The following is a 14320-nucleotide window of genomic DNA, read 5'->3' as shown; positions in this document are numbered from 1 at the left end:
CCCCCTTCTTCTCTTACACTCCTGCCTCCCTTGATGGTATAATTACCATTACACATGGAAAATTGCAGATGTTTAGTTTATATAACAGGCAAGACTAATATTCACTGTAAACCAAATCTGGTACATGGATAAAATCCATATAATAGCACATACAACACTCACACAAAGAACTCTGGGGCTATTAACTTCAGTAAAAGCTAAAGAATGTTTTTAAGTGGAGAGGAAGAAATGATGGGAATATTTGCTACAGGATGCAGACATCAGTCCCCTGGTACCATTAGCTCAACAGGAATTAAATGTAACTATGAGCAAGGGAAGTCATTAAGCCAATGGTCTTTTTCTAGGAAGTCCTTACTCTGCAACCTGGCTAGACTGATTTGTTGGGTTTGCCCAAGTAGTGCAGACATAAAATAATCGGGAAGAAGAGAAGAAATGATGTGAGCAAAAGACCATCCTGAAATTCTAATGGGTACAACACCAAGGAAGACTATGGAGGTGATAAGAAAGAAGCAGATATTGAATGCTTACTTAACTTCTTTCACTGATACCTTAACTAGTGACATCACAATAATCAATACTGCAAGTCGAACTACTGGTTCTTTAAGGAAAAAAAATCAGAAAGGGGTCCTTTGTCCTTTGTTAACACAAACGTAAACATTTGTGCAATGAGAGAAGTGCCCCTCTGTGGTCTCTTCCTCAGCACATTAGGGATGACTGGGAAATATTCAATTAGAACAACATAGTAACGAACAATGACTGGCAATGTTTTATGTTTTATATCACCAGGAGCAGATATTTAATATATTCTTTGCCTGTTTCCTTATATATGCAGTTACCACTACTAGTCACTGAAAGAGTTTCTTACATATTTCTCAAAATAGGTATTATTATTTATAGATCCAGCAAATATACTATTTTTCCTTAAAGGCTGCCTGCCTCTCCTCTGTCACCCAGGCTGAAGTGCACAGTGGTAAGATCACGGTTCACTGCAGCCTCAACCTCCAGGCTTGAGCAATCCTCCTACCTCAGCCTCCTGGGTAGCTGGGACTACAGGTGTGCACTGATACCACATCCAGCTAATTTTTTATATTTGTAGAGACAGGGTCTTGCTATGTTCCCAGGCTGGTCTTGAACTCCTGGATACAAGTGATCTTTCCTGCTTTGGCCTCCCAAAGTGCTGGGATAACAGACATGAGCCACCATGCCTGCCCGCCCCCTCCACCTTTTTTAAAAGTTAAATTACAGCAGGCGCGGTGGCTCACACCTGTAATCCCAGCACTTTTGGAGGCTGAGGCAGGCAGATCATGAGGTCAGGATATGGAGACCATCCTGGCTAACACAGTGAAACCCTGTCTCTACTAAAAATACAAAAAATTAGCCGGGCGTGGTGGCAGGCGCCTGTAGTCCCAGGTACTTGGGAGGCTGAGGCAGGAGAATGGCGTGAACCCGGGAGGCAGAGTTTGCAGTGAACCAAGATTGTGCCACTGTACTCCAGCCTGGGAGACAGAGCAAGACTCCGTCTCAAAAAAAAAAAAGAGTCAAATTACAAGCACTGATTGTAAAAATGTAAACAATGAATATGAATATAAAAATCTAGGCCAGGCACGGTGGCTCACGCCTGTAATCCCAGCACTTTGGGAGGCCGAGGGAGGCAGATCACGAGGTCAGGAGTTTGAGACCTGCCTGGCCATCATAGTGACTGTACGAAAAATATAAAAATTAGCCAGGCATGGTGGTGCGCATCTGTAGGCCAAGCTACTTGGGGAGGCTGAGGCAGGAGAATCTCTTGTACCTGGGAGGCAGAGGTTACAGTGAGCAAAGATTGCACCACTGCACACCAGCCTGGGCAACTGAGCAAGACTCCTTCTCAAAAAAAAAAAAAAAAAAAATCTAAAAAGTAAAATGTTCTCCCTTACCTTTCTCCTGTTTATACTTATTTTAGTTATCTATTGCCATGTAAGAAATTATCCCTGAAACTTAATGGCTCACATAGTTTCTGTGGATCAGGAATCCAGGGTGGCTTAGCTGAGTGGCTCTTGGCCCAGCATCTCCCACAGGTTGCAGCCATGATGCTTGCAAGGGCTGTAGTCATCTGAAGGCTTGGCTGGGGCTTCAAGACCCACTGCAAAAGTAAGCCTGGTGAGTGATGCTGGCCGTGGGCAGGAGGCCTCACTTCTTCACCACGTGGCCATCACATAGCACTGTGTGGATGTCTTTGTAACATGGAAGCTAGCTTTCCCCAGGGTGAGCAATCCAAAAGACAGAGCAAGAAAGAGGCCAAATGACTTTTATGGTTGAATCTAATAAATTACACACACACACACACACATACCCCGCTCAGTCCAGTTCACATTCAGGGAAGTGAAATCAAGTCTCATCTTTCAGAGAGAGAAGTAGTAACGTATTTGTGGACATATTTGAAAATCACCATAATGGGGCTGGGCACAGTGGCTCACGCCTATAATCCCAGCACTTTGGGAGGCCGAGATGGGTGGACCGCTTGAGGCCAGGAGTTTGAGACCAGCCTGGGCAACACAGTGAGACCCCCATCTCTTAAAAAAAAAAACACAGAAAACCCGCCATATGGAGCTTGCAGTGAGCTGATGTTGCGCCACTGCACTCCAGCCTGGGCGACAGAGCAAGACTCTGTCTAAAAAAAAAAAAAAAAAAACCATAGTGCTATTTCTTAAAGGTAACCACTATTAATATTTTGGTATGTAATTTTCTAGACCTTTTTCTATGTATATGCATATATATGATATATATATAAATATATATGTTACATATATATGTAATACATGTATGTCTTATAAACATTTAAAATTGTTTTACAAAACTCTTAGAAAATGAATGAGAAAGTCCAGTACCATTCTGCTACCTACTCCTTTGTGTGTCACCTGTTTTTACTTTATTGAAGCTTTTAGGATTTATTCTTTTTTCCTATGTTCTGGGATTATATGAGGGTATGCCATGGCTTTATTGTTGTTGTTCATTTGTTTGATTTGTTGCACTGAGCACCCAGTGGGACCTATCTTCTGAAGATTTACATCAACTGGTAGTAGAAATTTTTCTTCTATTATTTCTTTGATAATTTCCTCCACTCCATTTTTTCCTATTCCTTTTTTTTAAAAAAATTTCTCTATCCTGTTGATCAGATGATAGTCTTCTGGATTGATTCTCTAACTTTCTTATTTTCTCTCTACTTCTTTTCTTTTCTTTTCTTTTGTGAGATGGAGTTTCACTCTTCTTGCCCAGGCTGGAGTGCAGTGCACAATCTTGGCTCACTGCAACTTCTGCCTCCGAGTTTCAAGCGATTCTCCTGCCTCAGCCTCCTGAGTAGCTGGGATTACAGGTGCCCGCCATCACGCCCAGTTAACTTTTTTGTATTTTAAGTAGAGACGGGGTTTTGCCATGTGACCAGGCTGGTCTCGAACTCCTAACCTCAGGTCCGCCTGCCTCAGCCTCCCAAAGTGCTGGGATTATGGGCATGAGCCACCACGCCCAGCCGTCTCTCTGCTACTTTTCTATCAGTACTTTGGGAAAAAAGGCTTTACTCTTATAATCAGATAAAATATAATAGTCATTGCCTCTAGGTTCAGTCTTCCTTATTTTTTGTTTTTGTTTTTGTTTTTTTTTTGAGGCACGGTCTTTTTCTGTCGCCCAGGTGAGAGCGCAGTGTGCACTGGCATGATCACAGCTCATTGCAGCCTCCACCTCCTGGGCGCAAGTGATCCTCCCACCTCATTTTTTTTATTTTCATTTTTTTGTAAAGATAAGGTTTCACTATGTTGCCCAGGGTGGTCTTGAACTCCTGAGCTCAAGTGATCATCCCACCTTGGCCTCCCAAAGTGCTGGGATTACGGGCATAAGCCACTGTACCTGCTGGCTCTGTCTTTCTTGATCACTGTCCTTGTAGTCTGGCCATGGGATGAAACTTTTTAAAAAAAATCAGAGGCGGCTGGTCTAAGCCCACTCAGCAGCAGGAGTGCTGTTCCCCCACCATTATGAGAACTTGTCTCCTGAAATCTCTGCTTCAGTGCTCCCGCCAATGCCATTTTAAAAGCTTGCCTTCTATTTGTACACAGTACATATGTTTTGTATTTATAGTTACCTTACTCTTACTCATACTCCCTGTTTATGGATGATTCTTGTTGCCTTATAGTATATGGGCACTTGAATGTGGGGGACACATTCAAGTCATAGCAGTACATTCTATCTCAAGAAACCACTTTAAGAAGCAATTCTTAATCTGTTCATGTGTTGGAAACTTAAATCCCAATGCAATGGTGTTGAGAGGTAGAACCTTTAAGAGGTAATTAGAGGTAATAAGAGGTAATAAGAGGCAGAGCCCTCATGAATGGATTAATGTTGTTATTGCAGGAGTGGGTTAGTTATCTTGGGAGTAGGTTACCAATAAAAGATAAATTTGGCTTCCTTCCTTTCTGGCTTTCTCAAGCTCTCTGGATGACACAGCAAGAAGGACCTCACTAGATGCAGTCCTCAACCTTGAACTTCCCAGCCTCCAGAATTATAAGAAACACATTTCTATTCTTTTTTTCTTTTTTGAGACAGGGTGTTGTCACTCTGTCTCCCAGGCTGGAGTGCAGTGGCACAGTCTCAGCTCACTGCAACCTCTGTCTCCTGGGTTCAAACAATCCTCATGCCTCAGCCCAGCTGGAATTACAGATGTGTGCCATCACACCCAGCTAATTTTTGTATTTTTTGTAGAGATAGGGTTTTGCCATGTTGGCCAGACTGGTCTCAAACTCATGGCCTCAAATGAGCCACCCACCTCGGCCTCCCAAAGTGCTGGGATTACAGGCATGAGGCGCTGTGCCTGGTCTAAATTTCTATTCTTTGTTAATGACACAGTATGTGGTATTATGTTATAGCAAGACAAGACAGACAAAGACAATGATTGTCTCATCTCTGGTAGCTTTCAGCTTTTCCTACTAATGAAAACATCCTCCCTGTATTTCCCACAAAATGTTTTGTAGATAATCTAATTATGTACCTAATCACCATCATTCCTGTTTGGGCAGAGCTTTTGCTCTAGGTAACCTCATATACCTCGGCCTTGTAGCTTGGCTGCCCTTGAGTCAGTTACCACCTCTGGCAAAATCAGCTGTGCAATAGGGAAGGGACCAGGAGATACCATCAAAGCAAACCCTTTCCGAGGACCATTCAGGGCTACCTACCTAACTGCCAAGTGGCTGTAGGCATGGCAAGGTGTGGCCAGCCCTTAGCAATCACCTTAGGCAGGACACAACCTTAGGAACCTCAATGGCCTCTTTGAAAAGTGGAAATAACTAAAGGTCTCTCATCTATTTCATTGGATTGTTATGAACATGACTCTTTTTTGTTTTTATTATTTTATTTATGTATTTGTGTGTGTGTGGGGGGGTTTAAGAGAGAGGGTCTCATTCTGTTGCCCAGGCTGGAATGCAGTAGCACGATTGTAGCTCACTGCTGCCTTAAACTCCTGGGTTCAAGCAATGCTCCCAGGTGTGTGCCATCATGGCTGGCTAATTTTTTTTTTCTTTTTTGCAGTGATGAGGTCTTGCTATGTTGCCCAGCCTAGTGTTGAACTTCTGGGCTCAAGTGATCCTCTCACCTTGGCCTCCCAAAATGTTGGGATTACAGGCATGAGCTACCATGCCCAGCCTGTTGTGAGAATGAAATAAAATATTATAAACTATAAAACATTGTCCGGGCATGGTGGCTCAAACCTGTAATCCCAGCACTTTTGGAGGCCAAGGCGGGCAGATCACCTGAGGTCAGGAGTTCGAGACCAACCTGGCCAATATAATGAAACCCCATCTCCACTAAAAATACAAAAATGAACTAGGCATGGTGGTGTGTACCTGTAATCCCAGCTACTCAGGAGGCTGACGCAGGAGAATAGATTGCATGCAGGAGGCGGAGGTTGCAGTGAGCTGAGATGGTGCCACTGCACTCCAGCCTGGGTGAGAGGGTGAGACTCTGTCTCAAAAAAAAAAAAAAAAAAACAAAATTATAAAACACTGCATAATGTATGTGAAACAAGTAGTAAAGTTCCTTGAATATAATAGGTGCTCCATCAACAGTAGTGTAACAAGATGCTGCTAGGTGTCCAGTACCAAAATGAGCTATTAGCCAGGTGCGGTGGTGTATACCTGCAGTCCCAGCTACTGGGAGTCTGAGGTAGAAGGATTGGTTGGTCCCAGGAATTTAAATACAGCCTGGGTAACATAGCAAGATCCTATCTCTAAAAAAAAAAAAAAAAAAAAAAAAAAAAAAAAAAAAAAAAAAAAAAATAGCATCTCAAAACGGTAGACTTTAGTGCAGTCATCCTTGGAGATATTACAGATTTGGTTCCAGATTACTACAATAAAGGAAGTCACACAAATTTTTTGGTTTTGCAATGCACATAAAAGTTATGTTTACACTATATTGTGGTTTAAGTGTGCAATAGCATTATGTCTAAAAGAATCAATACCATATCATAATTTAAAAATACCATAATTCAAAAATACTTTATTGCTGAAAACCATAAACCATCATGAGACTTTAGTGACTTGTAATCCTTTTGCTGTTGGAGGGTTGATGCCTGCTGACTGATCAAAGTGGTGGTTGCTGAAGATTGAAGTGACTGTGAAAAAAAATTTTTTTTTTGAGACAGGGTCTTACTGCACACCAGTGGAGTGTAGTGGTGTGATCTCAGCTCACTGTGGCCTTGACCTCCTGGGCTCAAGTGATCCTCCCACCTCAGCCTTCCGGTAGCTGGAACTACAGGCACATGGCACCATGCCTGGCTAATTTTTTGTACTTTTTGTAGAGAGGGGGTTTCACTATGTTGCCCAGGCTGGGCTGTGGAAATTAAAAAAAAATAAGACAACAATGGGCTTGGCACAGTGTCTCACATCTGTAATCCCAGCACTTTGGGAAGCCAAGCCCGAGGACTGCTTGAGTCCAGGAGTTCAAGACTAGCCTGGGCAGCATAGTGAGACTCTGTCTCAAGGAAAAAAAGACAACAATGATGTTTGTTGCACTGATGGATTCTTTCCTTCATGACAGATTTCTCTATAGCATGTGATGCTGTTTGATAGCATTTTTCCCACAGTAGACCTTTCAAAATTGGGGTCAATCTGCTCATACCAGGCTGCTGCTTCACTGAGTTTATATAATATTCTAGATTCTTTGCTGTCATTTCAACAGTGTTCATAGCCTCTTCACCAAGAGTAGATTCTCTCTCAGGAAACCATTTTAAGAAGCAACTCTTAATCTTTTCATGTTTTATCATGAGATTGCAGCAATTCAGTCACATCTTCAGGCTCTACTTCTAATTCTAGTTCTTGCTATTTGCATCACATCTGCAGTTATGGTGAATCTTGAACCCCTTAAAGTGATCCATGAGGGTTGGAATCAACTTCTTCCAAATTCCTGTCAATGGTGATGTTTTGACCTCCTCCCATGAATCACAAATGTTCTTTTTGTTTTGTTTTTATTTTTTATTTTATTTATTTTTTATTATTATACTTAATGGGGACTTGTTTCCAGAAGGTTTCCAGTTTTTTCCCCCAGATACATCAGAGGAATCACTGTCTATGGCAGCTATAGCCTCACAAAATATATTTCCTAAATGATAAAACATGAAAGGCAAAGTGACTCCTTGATCCATAGAATACAGAATGGATGTTGTGTTAGTGCACATGTAAACAATATTAATCTCCCTGTACATCTCCCTTAGAGCTCTTGGGTGAAAAGGTGAATCGTTAATAAGCAGTAATATTTTGAAAGAAATCCTTTCTTTAAAGCAGTAGGTCTCAACAGAAGGCTTAAAACATTTGTGACACCCCACCGGGTGCAGTGACTCACACCTGTAATCCCAGCATTTTGGGAGGCCAAGGCGGGTGGATAACCTGAGGTCAGGAGTTTGAGACCAGCCTGGCTGATATGGTGAAACCCCGTCTCTATTAAAATAGCAAAATTAGCTGGGCATGGTGACACATGCCTGTAATTCCAGCTACTTGGGAGGCTGAGGCAGGAGAATCACTTGAACCTGGGAGGCAGAGGTTGCAGTGAGCCGAGATTGTGCCATTGCATTCCAGCCTGGGTGACAAGAGCAAAACTGTGTCTCAAAAGAAAAAAAAAAAAAAAAGTAACCATGCTATAAATAGATGTGCTGTCATCAAGGCTTTGTAGTTCCATTTATAGAGCACAGGCAGAGTATGTGAAGCATAATTCTTAAGGGCCCTAGGATTTTCAAAATGGTAAATTAGCATTTGGTTTGACACAAAGTCACCAGCTGCATTGGCTCCCCAAAAGGGGTCAGTATGTCCTTTGAAGCTTTGAACCCAAGTACTGACTTCTTTTCTCTAGCTATGAAAGATCTAGATGGCACCTTCTTCCAATATAAGCCTGTTTCATCTACACTGAGAATGTGTTATTTAGTGTAGGCACCCTCATCGATGATCTTGCTAGATCTTCTGGATAACTTGCTGCAGCTTCTATATCAGCACTTGCTGTTTTACCTTGCATTTTTATATTATGGAGATGGCTTTCTTTAAACCTCATGAGCCAATTCCTGCTAGCTTCAATTTTTTCTTCTGCAGCTTTTTCACCATTCTCAGCCTTCATAAAATTGGAGTTAGGGGCCTTGCTCTGGATTAGGCTTTGGCTCAAGAGAATATTGTGACTGGTTTGATCTGTCCAAATCTCTCAAACTTGCTCCATCTCAGCAATGTTTGTTTTGCTTTCTTATCATCCATGTGCTCAATGAAGTAGCACTTTTCATTTCCTTCAAGAATTTTTCCTTTCTATATGTAACTTGGCTAACTGTTTGGCACAAGAGGTCTAGCTTTTGGCCTATCTTGGCCTTTTTTTTTTTTTTTTTCTTGAGATGGAGTCTCACTCTTTCACCAGGTTAGAGTGCAGTGGCACAATCTTGGCTCACTGCAACCTCCGCCTCCCAGGTTCAAGCGATTCTCCTGCCTCAGTCTCCAAAGTAGCTGGGACTACAGGTGTGCGCCACCACGCCCAGCTAATTTTTGTATTTTTAGTAGAGATGGGGTTTCACCACGTAGGCCAGGATGGTCTCGATCTCTTAACCTTGTGATCCACCTGCCTCGGCCTCCCAAAGTGCTGGGATTCTATCTTGGCTTTTGACATGCCTTCCACATGAAGTTTAACCATCTCTAGCTTTTAATTTAAGATGAGAGACATGTGACTCTTTCTTTCACATGAATACTTAGAGGTCATTGTAGAGTTATTAATTGGCCTAATTTCAATATTTTTGTGTGTCAGGGAATGGGGAGGCCCAAGAAGAGGGAGAAAGATGGGAGACTGGTTGTTGAAGAAGTCAGAACACACACAACATTTTCTGGATTGAGTTAATCATCCTCTATGGATGTGGTTGGTGGTGCACCAAAACAATTACATGGTAACATCAAAGATCGCTGATCACAGATCACTAAAACAGATATAATAATAATGAAAAAGTGTGAAATATTGTGAGAATTACCAGAACGTAACACAGAGGCATGAGTGAGCACATGCTCTTGGAACAATGATGCCAGGGTTGCTGCGAATCTTCAATTTGTAAAAAACACAGTATCTGTGAATTCCAATAAAGTGAAATGTGGTAAAATGAGGTATGCCTGTATTGCTTGTTTGGAGACTTTATAAAAATGGAAGCATATCATGTGAATATACAGTTGGCCCTCCATATCTTCTGGTTCTGCATCCACTAATACAGCCAACCATGGATCAAAAATGTATTTAAAAACCCAATATGACAATAACAATACAAATTTAAAAACAATATGGTATAGCATAGCATTTACATTGTATTAGGTATTAAGTAATGTAGAGAGACTTTAAATTTTACACGAGGATGTGTGTAGGTTATATGCAAACACTACACCAGTTTATAGAAGAGACTTGAGCATCTGCAGATTTTGGTATCTGCGAGGGCCTGAAACCAATCTCCCATGGATACTGAGGGATGACTCCACATCGGTTTACCTGTCTATGCCTCTGTTGATGGACATTTGGTTTGTTTCCAGTCTGGGGCTATTATTAGCATGCTGCTATGAACATTCTTGTACATGACTCCTGGTATGAGTGTATACACATTTCTTTAGGGTAAATATATGGCTAGAGTAGAAATATTGGGTGATAAAGCTGGGCACAATGACATATGCCTGTATTCCCAGCTCTTCAGGAAGCTTGCCTGAGCCAGGAGTTTGAGAGCAGCCTGGGCAACATAGAAGACTCATCTCAAAAGAAAAAAAAAGAAATGTTGGGTGATAGAGTACGTAAATTCTCAACTTGACTATAGAATACTTTCCAAGTGGGTTCTCCATGTACATCCTCACCAGCAGTTTAGAAGAGTTCTCCCTGTTCCACATCCAAAAAATGATTCCTCATTTTGAGATAATATCCTTCTGTATGAAAAAGACTTTTATAAAAAACAAAAAATAATGATGGTTGAGTTAACAGATTGCTCTTTTTACATGCCAAAATAAAGATCTACTAGTTCCATTTAGGAACTTCTAAGCTTTTCCTTTGAAATTCTATTGGATCATGACATCTCAAATGCTGTAAATCACTGTTGCACAGAACACGATGTAGACTGTCCCTTCTTTTTGTTTTTTGAGACGGAGTCTCACTCTTGTTGCCCAGGCTAGAGTGCAGTGGCGCCATCTCAGCTCACTGCAACCTCTGCCTCCTGGGTTCAAGCTATTCTCCTGCCTCAGCCTCCTAAGTAGCTGGGATTACAGGCATGCACCACCACGCCTGGATAATTTTTGTATTTTTAGTAGAGACGGGATTTCATGTTGGTCAGGCTAGTCTCGGACTCCTGATCTAGTGATCCACCCACCTCGGCCTCCCAAAGTGTTGGGATTACAGGCGTGAGCCACTGCACCCGGCTCTTTCTTGTTTTTTAACATCAAAAACCACTTAATGTATATAGTAGTCAGCCACCAAGATGGTCCCCAGTGCACCTCCTTTCTTGGTATTCATGCCTTTGGGCAGACTATTCCCACATATTAGGTAAGGGCTGGTTTTGCAAACAATAGAAGTGTCAATGGATAAGTTCCCAAAACTAGGTCATAAAAGACATTGCTGCTTCAACATTGGTCTTTTGGATCAATCACTCTGCAGGGAGTCAGCCACCATGTGAGGATGCTCAATCAGCATGAGGAGTAGGCCCATATGGAAGAGAACCAATTTACCAACACCAACTTGTGAATGAAGTGAATGAACCCCTTGAACACAGAGCCTTCAGTCTCAATCAAGTCTCCAGATGATTTCAGTCCCCCAGACCTTAAGTTTTCCAGCTAAGATCCCAGAAATCATAAAGCAGAAACAAGCCATGCCCTTCTGCCCTGTCTGAATTCCTGATTCACAGAAACCATGAGATAATATATGATTATTCTTCGTTTGAGCCACTAAGTTTGGGGATAATTTATTACACAGCAAGATATAACTGATACAACTCACATGACCATCTAGGAAGGTCAAAAATTGGCCCCAAATTTGGATTTTTGAATGACTTCACACAGCAATATAAAGATCTAGTACTTCAGTTTAGGCCTTAATTTTTTTCTGAGTCCGATTATGCCTCTAGGTTTAATCACAAGTTTAGAAGAACTAGAAGTGACACGGAGACATGTTAAACACACTGCAGGGAATATAGGAAATTCTAAAGCACAAATTACTCATTTTCTTCAACCAATAAATTGAAAAAACAAGATGAAGAGGGGAACCTGTAAATTAAAAGAGACATAAGAATAGGTTGTATTCTTCCCAGTAACAGATGCTGTCTCCTATAGGGAAAATTATACTTCCTGTCTCTCTGCTGACACCAGCTTTGGCCATGTGGTTTGCTTTGACCAGTGAAATGTGAGCAGATGTGATGGTTGGTTGCTACTTCTGAGCAGAAACTTTAAAAGACATTGTGTGTTTCAGCCATTCCTCATTTCCGTCTGTCAGGAACTGGGCATATCCCAAACACAGACTGTTTCTTTAGCCTGTAGCCAGGAGTGAAGAGGATGCAGGGCTGACTCACAATGGAAATTCACGTGAGCAGGAAATAAATCCGGGTTGTTGTAAGCCACTCTGATTTTGAAGTTGTCTGCTAAACATAACAGCATAACATAATGTACTCTGACTCATATAAGTAATGTTTCAAATACAATATTTGAACCTTGTTAGGATATTGACTTATGGGACAATGGAAGAAATTTGAGTATGTACTAGATATTTTTGATGATAATTAAGAAATCGCTATTAATTTTTTAGGTGTGTGGATGGTACTGCAGTTAGGTTTAAAAGAACAAAAAGAGGCCACTCATGCCTATAATCCCAGTACTTTGGGAGGCCGAGGCAAGAGGATTGTTTGAGTCCAGGAGTTTGAGTACACCCTGGACAATATAGTGAGACCCCCATCTCTATTTAAAAAATAGAAGAACAAAAAGAATTCCTATATTTTGGATACATGTTTCAGAGGAAAGGGAGAGTAGGTGAGGGAATATTTGAAGCAAGGTTGGCCATGAGTTGACACCTGTTGGGCTGTGTGGTAGATACATGTCAGTTTATCATACTATTCTCCCTACTTTTGTGGATGTTCAGAAATTTCCATAATACAAACTTTGTGGTTTTTTTTTTTTTTTTTTTTTGAGGCAGACTCTTGCTCTGTCGCCTAGGTTGAGTGCAGTGGCGCGATCTTAGCTCACTGCAACCTCTGCCTCCCGGGTTCAAGCGATTCTCCTGCCTCAGCCTCCTGAGTAGTTGGGATTACAGGCGTCTGCCAACATGCCCGACTAATTTTTGTATTTTTAGTAGAGATGGGGGTTTGCCATGTTGACCAGGCTGGTCTTGAACTCCTAACCTCAAATGATCCACCCACTTTGGCCTCCCAAAGTGCTGGGATTACAGGCATGAGCCACCGCGTGCAGTCCATAATAAAATGTTTAAAAGAAAGAGTTTGTTGACATGATTCCCAGAACTGTCCCTTGACTCCCAAAGGGGTTCAGAAAATATGGGAGCTGGGAGGATGGAGGTGACCACTTAGCTTTATGAGTGTGAGTACACAAAAGAGATGTTTGGGTCAGCCCTCAGGAATAAGATACTGAGACTGATTATTTTCAGGGTGAAAGATGTTTCCTTGGGAGCATTACGTCAGGTCAGAGCAATATCAGGGAAGGTTTCAGAGCACTGGAGAGCTATAGGGATCTGTGGTGTCAGCCTCCACCTCAACTGAGAAATAGGAGAGGTGTGGCGTAAGTAGACGCATTCTCCGCCTATTGGCTAAAAACAAATGTAATATCTGTTCCTATCAGTTAAAGCATCGAATGTGATCTCTATCTATGTTCAGGGAATTAAATTAATATTTGGAATTCGGAAATGGTTTGGGAGCTTGCTCTATCCTCTCCATGCCTCAGCATGTAATTGCAATGCTTTCAGGAGTAATGCATTCCTTTTGAGTTAATGATAGATTGTTTTCTTTTGTTCCCCTAGTGTTCTACAAAGTACTCTAATTCACTGTTAACGAGGTTCCAGACTGCATTTCCACCATTTGTGCTGCAAAAATAGTCTCCCATAAGTGAAGTCGACAAAGCAGTGGGCTTGAGCTATCTTGCCAGTACCACATCCAAGAGAGTGTTGGACAAGAAGATCACTTGAGCGAGGGGCAGACTGGGCTGAGCAGGAGAACAGGCTGAGCTAGAAATCCCATGTCAAGGGACTGTGTGCTAGGACATGTGTCCCCAGGGAGCAACAACATGGGCAGCGACAGAGGTGGAAGAAGTTCTCTTGGAGTTACAGAGGCAGCAGCAACCCTGGTGAGAGCACCCAGTGCCCACCCCCTCCACCCCTCATCTAGAGGAGTCGAGTAAAACGACCCTGCCTCTCATTCTGTCTTCCAAACCTAGGGGGGTCCTTTCTGAGAAAGGAGGAGAAGATGGGTATGTGAGAGCAGATATAGCTCCCATCCTCGCCCTTGCTGGACTGGCGGGTACTGGGACGGGGCAGGAGAGCAGAGAGCTTGGAATTCCCTGCTTTTGACATTTTGTTTTTGTGACTGAATTTTCAAAATGAATGGGATGCCAGGTGCGGTGCCTCACGCCTGTAATCCTAGCACTTTGGGAGGCCAAGGTGGGTGGAAGACCTGAGCTCAGGGGTTTGAGACCAGCCTGGGCAACATGGTGAAACCCTGTCACTATTAAAATACAAAGAATTAGCTAGGCGTTGTGGTGCATGCCTGTAATCCCAGCTACTCGGGAGGCTGAGGCACGAGAATTGCTTGAACAGGGAGGCAGAGGTTGCAGTGAGT

The 14320-nt window shown here is 42.3% G+C and overlaps 1 non-coding gene across 1 annotated transcript; it reads left to right on the top strand.

The window, feature by feature from the left end:
• Positions 1–13276: 13276 nt before the first annotated feature.
• Positions 13277–13468, top strand: LOC112428780 (U2 spliceosomal RNA). The gene has a single exon (XR_003020825.1). It is a non-coding gene; the product is annotated as a U2 spliceosomal RNA (small nuclear RNA).
• The last annotated feature ends 852 nt before the right edge of the window (positions 13469–14320 follow it).

Source organism: Macaca nemestrina, chromosome 11 (genome assembly GCF_043159975.1).
Source record: "Macaca nemestrina isolate mMacNem1 chromosome 11, mMacNem.hap1, whole genome shotgun sequence".
Taxonomy (NCBI): Eukaryota; Metazoa; Chordata; class Mammalia; order Primates; family Cercopithecidae; genus Macaca; species Macaca nemestrina.
The sequence above is the reverse complement of the archived record's forward strand: the minus strand, read 5'-3'. Positions and strand labels throughout refer to the sequence as shown.